Below are 13,561 nucleotides of genomic sequence, written 5' to 3'. Positions count from 1 at the left end.
GCCCACTATGCTCCTGAAAGCACTTTAAATTACCCAATGACTTACACATTACCAAAGTCAGAGCAGAAATTCTCATCCCATCCAAACCTTCTGGAGCTTCTGACATTTAATCACTTTTTCTTCACGGCACTTACTAACATTTGAAATTTTATTGGTATATATTTATTTAATTTCTGTTCTCCCATGGAAGGTAGGCTCTATGAGGGTAGGAACTATGTACTTTTTTTTTCTTTTTTGAGCGCCAGAGAGCACGAGCAGGAGGAAAAGGGCAGAGGGAGGGGGGAGGAGAGAATCTTTTCTTTTAAAATTTTTTAAATGTTTATTTATTTTAGAGACAGAGACAGAGCACAATCAGGGGAGGGGCAGAGAGAGCCAGAGACAGAATCTGAAGCAGGCTGTAGGCTCTGAGCTGTCAGCAAAGAGCCCGACACGGGGCTCAAACCCACGAACTGTGAGATCATGACCTGAGCCAAAGTCTGACACTTAACCAACTGAACCACCCAGGTGCCCCAGGAGAGAAAGAATCTTAAGCAGGCCTCATAAGACTGGTTCCAAGGACCGTGGGATCACGACCTGAGCTGAACGCTCAACTGACTGAGCTACCCAGGTGCCCCAAGAACTGTGTACCCTTTCAGTTTAGTTACTATTTAATCCCTAGTTCTTAGGACAGAGCCTGGTAACATTACTAAATAAATTGCTAAGCAAATGGTACAGAAAGCTACAAAAATACTAGGTTACTTCATGATGAAGAAAAAGTCACCGTGTCATTTGAGATAGTAAAAGCAGATGTAGGAAAGTGATGCTTCCCTAATCTTTAAGCAAATTGAATTTCTTTACATATTCAACAAAACATGAGATATTTTTCAGAATTGGAAATTCGAAAAGGAAAAGCCATTTTCAAGGACTTTCACATAAAGATTGGGTGGTCCTGATGTGGGAGACATTAATGTGACAGCTAATGGATCCTAATAGAAAACTTAAGCATGATAAAGGAGAGCCTATTACTAAAGTCAATATCATGACTACCATCATTTTAAGTTCATGAGGCTGGAAAGAGTAACCTGTACCACAGGCCAATATATAGAAAAGCCCAAACACAATGGGCCAATTGATAGCATTTCTACAAAATAAATAAAGCAAACTGTATGTTTATTTTAAAATGTATTTAGATCTACTGTCTGAATTGTTTTCGTGGCTGACTGGTTTGTACAAGATTCAAGGAGTAGCTGCATGGATTCATTTGCCAGTCTTCCAAAATATCTATTCAGCAAGTATACATTTTTAAAAAGTTAGCAAAAAGGATGAAGTGTTAACTTATATGGAATGTTCATAATTTGAAGTCAACCAGCATTTGGAAGTCTGCCAAGGTTTCTAGCTACGATCTGAAGAAAACCAAAAAGCAAGAAAGCTATGCATTTCATATCAAGTCTCAACAAAATTTGTCTCATAATTTTCATTTTTCTCAATCAGCTGCTAAAGGCACTCATTTTCATCTTCTTGATTAGATGCCGTTGTGACTGATTACTGGCTTTAATAGTTCTTTTTAATGGAACATTGTCATTTGCTTTTCTGTGATTACCTTAAAATACCACATATCACCCATTAGGTTCTTTCTATTTCTTTTTCCAAATTGTCAGTTCCCTTATTTATTTCTTGTTTCTCCTCTATATATTCCAGCTCCAACTTCCAAGCCTCTCGTTTCTGCCAAACCAGTCAGGTTGCCCAAAGTAATCTCAGATTCAGCGTCCCCTTGTCATTTACTTAAGCTTACGTCAAATCCAGCTTGGGCCATCAAACCTTCCACGAATTTATAGCAGCAACAACAAGATACCTACCTTTTTGTAAGCAACTCATAAGCTTTACTACTATTTAATGTCTATTTAATTTAAAAATAGTGAAAAGAGCGAAATTATGGTATTTCTCCTAGATGCCTAGATGTTTTTCTATTCACGGTAATAATAATCACTCACAATATTTATGCTATTAGTAAGATCTATAGTTAGGATAAGTGGATAGGATTGACATCATTTCCTTTTTTGGGAGGAGAAAAGGCAGGTCTTAAGGATCATAGAACAAAGTCCTTTTAGTTACTAATACTACAGTCTTCCCACCAGACAATATTAATACTTGAAAGAACTATAAATAATAGTTTTCTTTGAATCACTGAAATTATTTTTTGATATTTCCTGAGACTATGCAGTATTCATGATACCAGAGGGCTTTTTATGATATATAGTTACAGTTTTTTATTGTTAAATATTATTTCTTTACAAAAATTCTCACCTAAGTAATGTTAAACCTTCACATGTTGATGACATTTTCTTTCTAATGATAAAAATTACATCCTGAATAAATCTGAGACTTATTAGGGATTTCATATTCCATGGCTTTGCAGTCTCCAGTTAAAATTCAAATATCTAATAACCGTGCCTCTTTTCCAAATTGAACTCTTTCACTGATATTTATATAGCAAATATCATTTTATAGAAAACGCAAACTTAAAGCACATTTGGCTGTTATAATGAAAACCTCTACATGGTCTGTAATATGATGTGAATACATTTTTTATAATGACTTACAGGGCTTAAGACTCATTTATAGATTGTCCTGCCCCCCATTGTCAAATCTGATTCTCACAGCAATGCTTATGGGTAGGTAAGCAAATATTACCAAAGTTTTAAACGTGAACTCACCGAAGTTCTGAAAGGTTAGCTTACCTTGCCTCAGGTTACAGAACAGGCACGGAAATACGAAAAATGAAAAACAAATTTCTGCCCCCTAAGCCCAATGCTCTTTCTCTCGCAGAACTAACTTTGAAGTGCTGGAAGGGATTTCCATGTTACTTAATTCCATATCTCTAGCTTTATAGATGAGTAATGTCGATGCAGATGAGATAGATGTGTTGCCCTTTCCCTCTCTCAGCGTCGTCATATATTAAAATAAATCATTTGGAAGCTTATTTTCCCCCTCTGGATATTATTAATGTTCACAAGTTTTCTTAAACTTATTTTTTCATGTTTTTGGACTCAATAATGTTAAATCTCCTTATTTTCTTTATTCTTCCCCTTCCAATTTTCCTTCTTAGTCGTCCTCACTGTTTTCTTCATATTCCTCTTCGTCTTCTACTGTATCTCATAACACTCTTTGTAATTGAGATCTAGTTCATTCTTGGCTGCTCTCTGAAACATCTGTTTCAGATGTGCATGTTATCTTTTTTTTTTTTCTTTTCTCTTCTTTCCTTTTCTTTTCTTTTCTTTGGAGAGAGAGAGAGGAGGGGGAGGGGCAGAGGAAGAAGGGGAGAGAGAATCTTAAGCAGGCTTCACGACCAGCACGGAGCCCAGCGCAGGGTTTGATCTCACTACCCTGAGACCATGACCTGAACCGAAATCAAGACGCGGACGCTCAACGACTGAGCCACCCAGGCACGCCTGTTTCTTTTATTAAATCTGTTAAGCTTGAATTGTTTCTAAAACTTCCTAAACTACTTTTAATTTGGCTATGAGAAAAAAATTGAGTATTTTTTTTAAAAAAAGAAAAATGACAACAGCAGCATTTTGCTTTAACAAATAGAAGTTTTCATCAAATTTTAACAAGCATGTAAGGAAGTACACAAGTCATAAGTTACAGATTGATTAATTTTCGCAAATAATACCCATGTGACTAACATACAGAGGAAGAAATTTAACATCATTAGAAATGATGGGATTTTAATTGGGATTATATTGAATTTGTGACTCAGTGTGGGGAAATTAAAAATATTGAACTTTCTAATCCATGCAAGTATTATACCATTCCAATTGTTCATGTCTTCATTATATCTCTCAACTATTTCCCATAGTTTACAGTGTATAGATCTTACACATCTTTCATTAAACTTATACTTTGGAGTTTGATGTTCTTTGATGCCATTTTAAATGGTATTTTTACAGTAATGTAATTTTTTAATTCCTTGTTTGTGGCATTTAGGATTACACTTGAGTTCTTTTTTCTTGTTGTGCCAAGTAATCCTATTAAATTGACAAATTTATTTTAACACACTATCTATAGATTACTTTCAAATCATATAACTGCATAAAAATGCAACCTCTGAATATGGCAATTGCATTCCTTCCTTTCCAACCATTATGCCTTTGTTTTTATCTTTTTCATGCATTATTGCCCTGGCTAGTGACTCCCTAAAATGATGAGTAACCCTGGTGATAATAAGCAGACTTGTCTTGTTCCTCACCTCAAGGAGGTAAGTTTTCAGTATTTTACTACTAGTTGTCATATTTGCTCCAGTTTCTGAGTTTGTTTTTTTTTTTTTAAATCATGTCTGGTAAATTTTGACCAATGGCATTTCTATGTACTTTGCGCTAATCATATGATTTTATTCCTTTGTTCTGTTAACCTTGTTTGATTTCCAAATAACACAAAACATGATTTTATTCTTGGATTAGACATTATTTGCTCATGTGTATTACAGTTGATAGATCTTGGACTCCGTTAGTTAAGTACCCTATTTATTTTGCATTTTTTCATGAAAGAGAAACCTTTGATTTTACTTTCCTATAAAATCCTTGACGGGGCGCCTGGGTGGCGCAGTCGGTTAAGCGTCCGACTTCAGCCAGGTCACGATCTCGCGGTCCGGGAGTTCGAGCCCCGCGTCGTTGTTTCATGTACTTTGAAGTAAAATGCCCATCCACATCTCCAGTTATACTGTTTCTTGCAGTCAGCTTTGGTGGCATTTATGTACCAAATCAAGCTTTCTTATGCTTAATTTTACATGGCATATTATTTTTTATATTATTACTTTCATGCTAACTGTGTCTTTGCAATTCAAATTACTTCACATGTAAACACATAATTGGCATTTGCTTTTTTCTAGTCTGAAAAACTCCATTTTATTGGAGTGATTAGGTCTTTCTAAATTTAATATTAATCCAGTTTGTTTTAAAGTTGACCAACTTGCCCTTCATTTTCTATTTTCCCATTTCTTTTATTTCTCTGTTCCTCTGTGCCAACTTTTGTTATTGAATTTTTTTAATTATTCAATTTAAATTCTTCTTGTGAATTTTATCTGTGGCAGTTTAAAAACATGCCCACACATTCTTTAACACTCTTTTCTCCAAGAGATAGGTTTTGGGGCTCCTCCCAGGATTCTGGGCCAAGCTCAGCGAAGCTTTGAAACCAACGCAAGGAAGCAGTTGAGATGCTACATTAAATTCCTGGGCTGAAATTGCAGCCGACTGACATTACTAACTGAAACCAGAAGAGGGCGCCATCTTGGTCCTCCTCCACCGCTCTTCACGCACTTCAGTTATTCTCAGTTTCCATCAAGTGCCCTTACCTTTCAACCCCTAGAACTTCCGTTAGCAATGTAAATTAGATTGTCCACCAACGACTTCTCTTAGGTTTGCTTATGTGGCCGCGTCTTAATTCCCTTTCAGTTTCGAAAGATAATTTTGTTGGATATAGAATGTTATTGAGAATTTCAATGTTTATTTCAGAATTGAAAAGATTCTGCTCTGTTATCTCCCGTTCTCTCTGGATTCCGTTGAGACGGCAGCCCTCTTAACTGGTGGTTCCTGCTTGGGTAATGTATCTTCTTAGAGGTTTCGACTTCGTACGCTTCATTAATACTCTTTGTATTTCATATAACTGCCAAATATATAGTTTACTACTAAGATATTTTAAAATTTAAATTTCTATTTTGTCAATCCAAAATTTCTCATTTGTATAAATAAAAGGATAATTTATTGGATTGACGATAGCAAAAAAATAAAGCGAAAGTAAAAAAAGCTCGTGAAAAATAGCAAAAGACAAAATATCTTGTTCTTATTAAAATACATACAAATACCTGCATGGATTATATGCAAACTAAAACAACTTAAGCCCATTCAACAGCAAAATACCAAAATGGTTTGTCACTATAATTTTTCTGATACTAACACTGAACTGGATGAGAAACTGTAAGGCTCTTAATAAAAAATGAGGAAATGGCACATATTACCTAGAGCAAAATATTTTTATTTACTATAATTACGTAATATGTAATAAAATCCTGCTTTGGAAAACACACTCTGATGGTGAAATGATTTATATAGACAGCATTTCAGAACCAATTCAGTAGCAGGGAATATATAGACTGTGAGTGAAAGTAACAAGTTTATGCATACACACATACATATATGCACCAACTTAATATGTAATAATTTTGGCATTCAAATAATTATGAAAGTATATACTCTAAGAGATTGTATTAATAAAATGCATATGTGCTATGTATAAAATAAGTATTAATTGTTAATTAGTATACAATAAGCTTAATACTTAGTGAAAATTCAATAAATACCAAGATACAAACTTTTCTATACATTGATACCAGAGTTTGGAGGTACTTAGTTTTTGGAAATTAATTTACTATTTTTTTACTGATATTTTAAATTTGCCTCCTCTTTTCTATAGTAATTGCCTTTCTGTGATAGAACTTGTCAAATATGCATAAAAGTATAGATATAAAAAGGCAAAACAACTATTTTCAATAGACTATATCATGTTTATACTATAAATGCACTGCAGATTTTACATCCAGATGGACAGATTGTAAATAAATGCAGAAGATATTTCCAGGACATACTTTTAAATAAAAAGCAACCAAATTATAATTTATTTCACATGGGTTCATAAGTAAATAAGTACATTCATTATGTAAATGCATAGTTGTATGTATATTTGTTAAATTACACTCTTCACTGTTTATCCTAGTTACGTATAGGATAGAATACGTATCTGCATTTTTTGGAAATTTTACACTGAACACACCTTATTTTTAATCAAGAGAATAAAATAAATTGTCAAATGATAGTATATTACTAATGATTCATTTGAACCATCTACTTTTTTGTTTTTAAAAGTAGCACAAGACAGTACAAAGTTATGCTTAAAGCGAGAATTAGAATAGAACTACTAGATAAGAAAGAAATAATAAGAAATATAGAAAATTTCCATGGAGAAATAATTTAACTTAGTTGTGGACCATTTATAAGAAGGTGACCTGTAATTAGTCATTAAAATCATTAAACTGTGGACCATAAGTGAAATTGTCTCAAAGATTGTTCTTACTGTTCTGTTAGGATTAAATTTCAAGTGTTATAGAGTTTAGTATTCAGAGGCCTTTGTTAACATGATATCAGAAAAAATGACAACAGTGACTAGGGTGAAAATCCTCTCAATTTTTATCTGATCAGTGTATGGAAAAAGACTTAAAACTATAATTTTGCTGTATAGGGTTTTTGTGTTGTTATGATGCATACAAAATATTTAGTGAAAATTACTATTCTCAGAAAAATGTGTTTAGATTTAACTGTATAGGATCCAGCAATATTGCTAAATGCAGTTATTTATTCTAATTTATTACATGTAGATTGTTTTTAGACATTCTGGAAACAAACGTACAGTCCGTGAATAAAGATGGGTTCGTTTATTTTTTTCCAATCATTTATGCATTTTTTCCCTTTTTCCTACATTACTGGCCTATGACTTCCATAAAATGTTGACTAGAGCTGGTGATAGTAGGCATTCTTGCTTCCATCCTGATCACAGGTTGTGTTTTTCTATATTGTACCACTAATTATGATATTTGCTATAGTTTTCTGAGAATGTTAACAATTGGTTAACTGGGTAGAAAATTTGCCAAATTGTTTCTCTGTATCTGTTGTGATAGTGACATGATTTTGTCCTCTATCAAAGAGGTTTGATTTTAGAAGGTTAAGCCAGTAAGAATTTATTCTTGGATTAAACCCAGTTTGTTCATGGGGTTTTATAATTGAAGGGTGTTTCAATTTCATTTTTCAAAACTAAGGGTTTTTTTCTTAATTTGTCATGATGTATACCAACCATTGATTTTTTTTCTTTCTTAGAATATCATTATCAATTACTGTAAATTCTATAGGAATCTCATTCAGTATTTTGGTTAGTGTTTTCACTCTTTCTGTTCTGGAGGAGAGGTTGTGCGAGATTGGTGTTATTCACCTATGAATTTTATGGAAGAGTTCACACAATTGGTCATCAGGCCATAGAAATTATTTGTAGAAAAGGTTTTCATTATGGATACAAAACATACAGAATTTTCTTAATTTCTTGTTTTACTACCCTGTATTTTTCTGGAATTTTTTCATGTCCTATTACTTGAAATATTCCGTAAGGATCTCAAGCATCTATGGGGGTGATCTACTCTGTATTCCTGGTATTGGTGATGTATGTCTTTGTGTGAGTGTGTGTGTGATCAGTTTTGCCAGGACTTGAGATCTTCGAGTCTCCTCTCTCCTAAAAAATTACCAACTTTCGGGTTTATCGATCTTAACTTTGAATTTTTTCCTGAATTTCATTAACTGATTTTAATTTTCATTTCTATTATTCGTTTTTTGTAATATTTTTTTAAACGTTTATTTATTATTGAGAGACAGAGAGAGAGAGACAGAGCACAAACATGGGAGGGGCAGAGACAGGAGCAGACACAGAATCAGAAGCGGGCTCCAGGCTCTGAGCTGTCAGCACAGCAGCTATCAGCACAGAGCCCGACGTGGGGCTCGAACTGAGAAACCGTGAGATCATGACCTGAGCCCAAGTCAGACACTCGACCGATTGAGCCACTCAGGCACCCCTGTTATTCTTTTGGTTTAAATCAACACTTGTGTTCTCAGTTTTTGAGGTGGATTATCAGATCTTAAATTTTCAGGATTTCATCTTTCACTTTTAAAGCCACAGTGTTTCTTTAGACACATGTTTTCCAGATCCCACACATTTTTAAGAGGTTTTTTTTTTTTTTTTGGTATGGTTGGATTAAAGTAAACTGCACAACATTAAAATAATATAAGTTTTGAGAGATACACATATTTTTGAAACCATCGCCACAATTATGATGATGAACATATTTATCCTCCTCTCAGATTTCCATTTGCACCTTTGGATTTCCCACCATCCGATCCGGCCTGAGCCTTTCACTCTCTTCCATATTATGGACATTTTATACAATTCATTGTCTGCGTATACACTCTCATTTTTCTTGGGTAAACATCAAGGAATGAAATGGTTGAGTCACATGATATGTGTATCTTAAAGATACTTTAGAAAATACCACAGCAATTTGTAATCTGATTAAATGATTTTACATCCTACCAGCAGCAGCATATAAGTGGTTACTATTTGTTTTAAATAATTTTTACTATTTTGAATAATTTTTAATGTTTAATTTCAAAAAGGAGAGAGCACGAGCAGGGGAAAGACAGAGAGGGGAACACAGAATCTGAAGCAGGCCCCAGGCTCTGAGCTGTCAGCACAGAGCCTGACGCAGGGCTCAAACCTATGAACCAGGAGATCGTGACCTGACCCAAAGTCAGACTCTTAACTGACTGAGCCACCCAGACGCCCTATGGTTAGTATTTTTAATGGTAGTACTTCTTTTTTTTAATGTTTATTTAATTTGAGAGACCGAGAGTATGCACGAGTGCATGCACACAGGGGAAGGGCAGAAAGACAGAGGATCCAAAGTGGGCTCTGTGCTGACAGCAGAGAGCCTGATGTGGGGCTCAAACTCACGAACTCTGAGATCATGACCTGCTTCAAAGTGGGACACTTAACCAAATGAGCCACCCAGGTGCCCCAATGGTAGTACTTCTGATAGATGTGCAGTGGTGTCTCGGTGTCACTCTAAATTGTGTGGGTGTAACTAAATCATGGTTTTTTGTGTCCCGGGAATGGACACAAATGGAAAAAATGGCTTGCAGGCCTGATGCTGCTGATCCTTTGATTCTCATTCGTATTTTGCCAGTATAGTTATTTTTTGTTGCATGTAGGAGTTTATATATGAAATAATATAGAGGCAATTGGAGGTTCTGGCTGATGGTATCTTCCTCCAGGGAGCATTTTGGTTTTGGTTCTGGGCGGCAGTTGAGTAGGGAAGTTCACCTCATTACAATCCATGATTGAGCCTTTTGAAGCTGGGTCTCAGGTTTTGTGAGTAGTTTTTTATTTCAGGTTCATACAGATATTTAGAGTCTAGATCCTTAAGGATGTTAAATTAATCCCTGGGTTGTCCAGATCCTGTCTGCCACAGTGGGCTTGAACCCAATCTGTGATCCCTGCATTAGTGAGAGTACTGGAAGCACTGATCAGCTCCTTAGTTTAGCAGCTGTAACTGTTTTCTTAGCATCAGGTGTTCTCAGTCACCTCCTTTAAATCAGCAAAAGGTTTGTGGGAGAAGAGGTCACAGATGTGTGTCTCATTGCCTGGGCTTCTTCTCTGAGGTCCAGTTTCTTTAAAAGCTTGCTCCTTGGGGCACCTAGGTGGTTCAGTCAGGTAAGCCTCCAACTCTTGAGTTCAGCTGAGATCATGATCTCAAAGTTCGTGTGTTTGAGCCTTGCATTGGGTTCTGTGCTGACAGTGTGGAGAGCCTGCTTGGGATTCTCTTTCTTTCTCTCAAAAAATAAATAAACTAACACACGCACACACACACAAAACTTCCTTCTTTGGGTTTGTGGTGCCTTTGAACAAAATGTTTAATATCTTCCAGCTTTCTTAGTTTTTCTCACCATAATGGGTGGGCAGAAATGGTCAGTCTACCATTACTGGAAGAAGAGCGCTCTGCACATACTATTTCTTGAAATATGTTTTATTCTTCCTTCTATTGCCATTTATTCAGTCTTTTACCAAAATGTTTCTTTAGTTTCCTACATGTACGAGCTACGTGTAGATACTTGCAGATACATTCTGGAAGTATTAGTCTAATGGAACACAGACAAGTAAGTATGGAGTTTATTACAGAAGATAAGTTTTGTGCAAATTTTTTTATGTGTAATAACAACCAGAATGTTACCTTCAGCTGTTTCTATTATATTTACTGGTGACTGAAAAAGAGTGGTGTGTGAATCTTTAAATTATCTTGATCTTAGAGTTAGTGCCAATTTATGTAAATCTAGCGTCACAACAGTATGAATCCATTTATTCTCCCTTTTGGTCTTTTGTTAAATATTTTGTTTAAATATTCTTATATGATAACTCAAATTGATTGTATATAATTTAGTTTTGCCATTTAGTTTTTTAAAGTATATTATATATTTGGTTAAAAGCAAAAAGGTTAGGCGTACAGTGTAATTTTGTAAATTATGTACTTTATATCAGAAATACTATTTATCATTTTACCTCGAGGAATCAGCTTTTTAAAAAGAAGAGAAAAAAGTAGTCTTTTCCACATATCCGCATGTTTTTCCTATCCACTGCTGTTTTCCCCTTTCTGTAGTTTCCATCAGGGTTTTTTTTTTTTTTTTTTTCCATTTGGCCTGAAGAGCTTTCTCTAACATTATGGATTATTTTTTGGACAGGGACAAATTGGCTCAAGTCTGTTTATGTGTCTGTGTCTTGTTTCACTTTGTTTGGAAGGATGGTTTGGTGGATAAAGAATTCTGGGTTGATAGTTTTATTTTTTTTTCTTTCAGCATTGGAAACATGCTGCTCCATATTTGCCATTTCTCCAAGGCTTCTTTTGAGAACACAGACATCCTTTAAATCATCGTTCTTGGTAGGTGAGGTGCTTTATTTTTCAGAAGCTTTTGCTGGTATGCATGTGTATACTTCACTAGTATCTGTATATTTCACATAGATGTCTAATATATGCTGATAAAATGTTTTAAAAATTTAATAGCTATTTTATCAATCCAAAATTTTCCATTTAGGTAAATAAAGATACCTTATTAGATTGACAATAACAACAAAACAAAAGCCAAGAAAGAAAAAGCTCATGTGAAAAAATATTTTATAAAAGCCAAATATCCAATTTTTACTTCTCATTAAAACACATAAAAATATCTTCACATATTAGATACAAATTAAAATGAGTTGTGTAAATTCCCATGAAAATATAAAAGAGCATCATTTTCATTTCTAATTTCATGCTAACATTGAAATGTATGAGGAATTGTATAAGGACAAATAAAACTCTTAATAAAAAATGATATCGTACATACTACCTAAGGCAAAATATTTTGCATTTATAGTATTGTATAATATGCAAAAATATTCATTTTGGCAGACATGATCTTTATTTGAAATGATTTATATAAATACATACTGGAATAAATTCATAACAGGCAATATATGTGTAAGTAAAAGTAACGAGGATATATGTGCATCTATACTATTAATCTAGGATAATTTTGGTATTTCAAATATTTATGAGATGATAGAGTATTTAATGAATGGAATAGTAAAATAATCAAGCAATTCTGGAAATAAACGAAGAGCTGTCCAAAGGTGGACCCGAAAACGCTACTTATTCAAAGCTTTCTATAGTGAGGGGGCCAGTTAGCACGGCTTTTATTGGGCAGAGACTCAAAGGCAGGCAGGGTAGTGTGAAAGCTTATACTGGGGAATAAAGGGAAGACCTCAGGTGCATTCTGATTGGAGGTCGTTGGCTTGGGAAGGGCAGAGGCAGGCTAACTAGAAGTGGTTTATTGGATACATTTGGTCAGGGGTTCATAACTGGCTTCTTCATCCTAAATTGGAAGCAGGGACAAAAAGTAAGGTTGTTGGCAGAGTGGGAAAGAGAAAATACAGTAGGAAAAATATAAAGAAGTTTCTTAGAAAGAATAATTTGTGATCCACATAAAAACAAAAGCTGAAAGCTGATCTCTAACTTGTCAGTGAAAATCAGTGAATAGAGGCCATGAGTAAACTTGTCACAAAGAATACTCTTCATTTTTCCTTTGGATTAAATGTCAAGTGTAAGATCAATTTTATGTTGTAGTCTGGGGTGTCTATTACCATGATAATAGAAAAAAATGAAAACAGTAATCAGGTTATAATGAGTCTTAAAGATTATTTGGTGATTATATTGAGAAAACCTTCAATCAGTAGACTTTGTCCTGTAGGGTTTCATGCCATTTCTTAAATTATGTATAGAAAATTTAGGAAAAACTGCTGTGCTCAGAAAAAGGTGTTTATGTTTAACTGTATGGTATCCTTCAATCTTGAGAAATCTGCTTATTTGATAGATTGCCTATAGGTTGCTTTTCACAGTAGCAATCTGTGGATTAGAGTATGTTATTGAAGATAAGTTTTGTGGTAATTAGTATAGAAACATAAACATGGCATTTGTGAAAAAAGGCAAATTAATTTCTTACTTTCCAGTATTATTCATTTCTTTTATCTTTTCCTTGCATTATTACCCTAGCTAAGCCCTCCCTAAAATGTTGAATAGAACTGGTGACGGTGGTCATCCTTTTCGGAGTCTTTTTCTCAGGGACAGTGTTTGAGCATTTCACCAGCAGGTAGGATATTTGCTGTAGCTTTCTGAGTACTTTTTAAAATTAATAAATGAGTGGTATATTATGTCAGTTGGTTCCTATATATCCATTGTGATAGTGATGTAATGTTATTCCTTTGTTTGCCAAAGGGGTTTGATTTCAAAATGATTACACAGTAATCTTTTCTGGGATGAAACCCCATTTGTTCATACATTATTGTAATTGAAATATCTTTGGCTTCTGTTTGCAAGGCAGTTTTTTACATTTTATTTATTTGGTTT

Source organism: Prionailurus bengalensis, chromosome X (assembly GCF_016509475.1).
Source record: "Prionailurus bengalensis isolate Pbe53 chromosome X, Fcat_Pben_1.1_paternal_pri, whole genome shotgun sequence".
Classification (NCBI taxonomy): domain Eukaryota; kingdom Metazoa; phylum Chordata; class Mammalia; order Carnivora; family Felidae; genus Prionailurus; species Prionailurus bengalensis.
The sequence above is the reverse complement of the archived record's forward strand: the minus strand, read 5'-3'. Positions refer to the sequence as shown.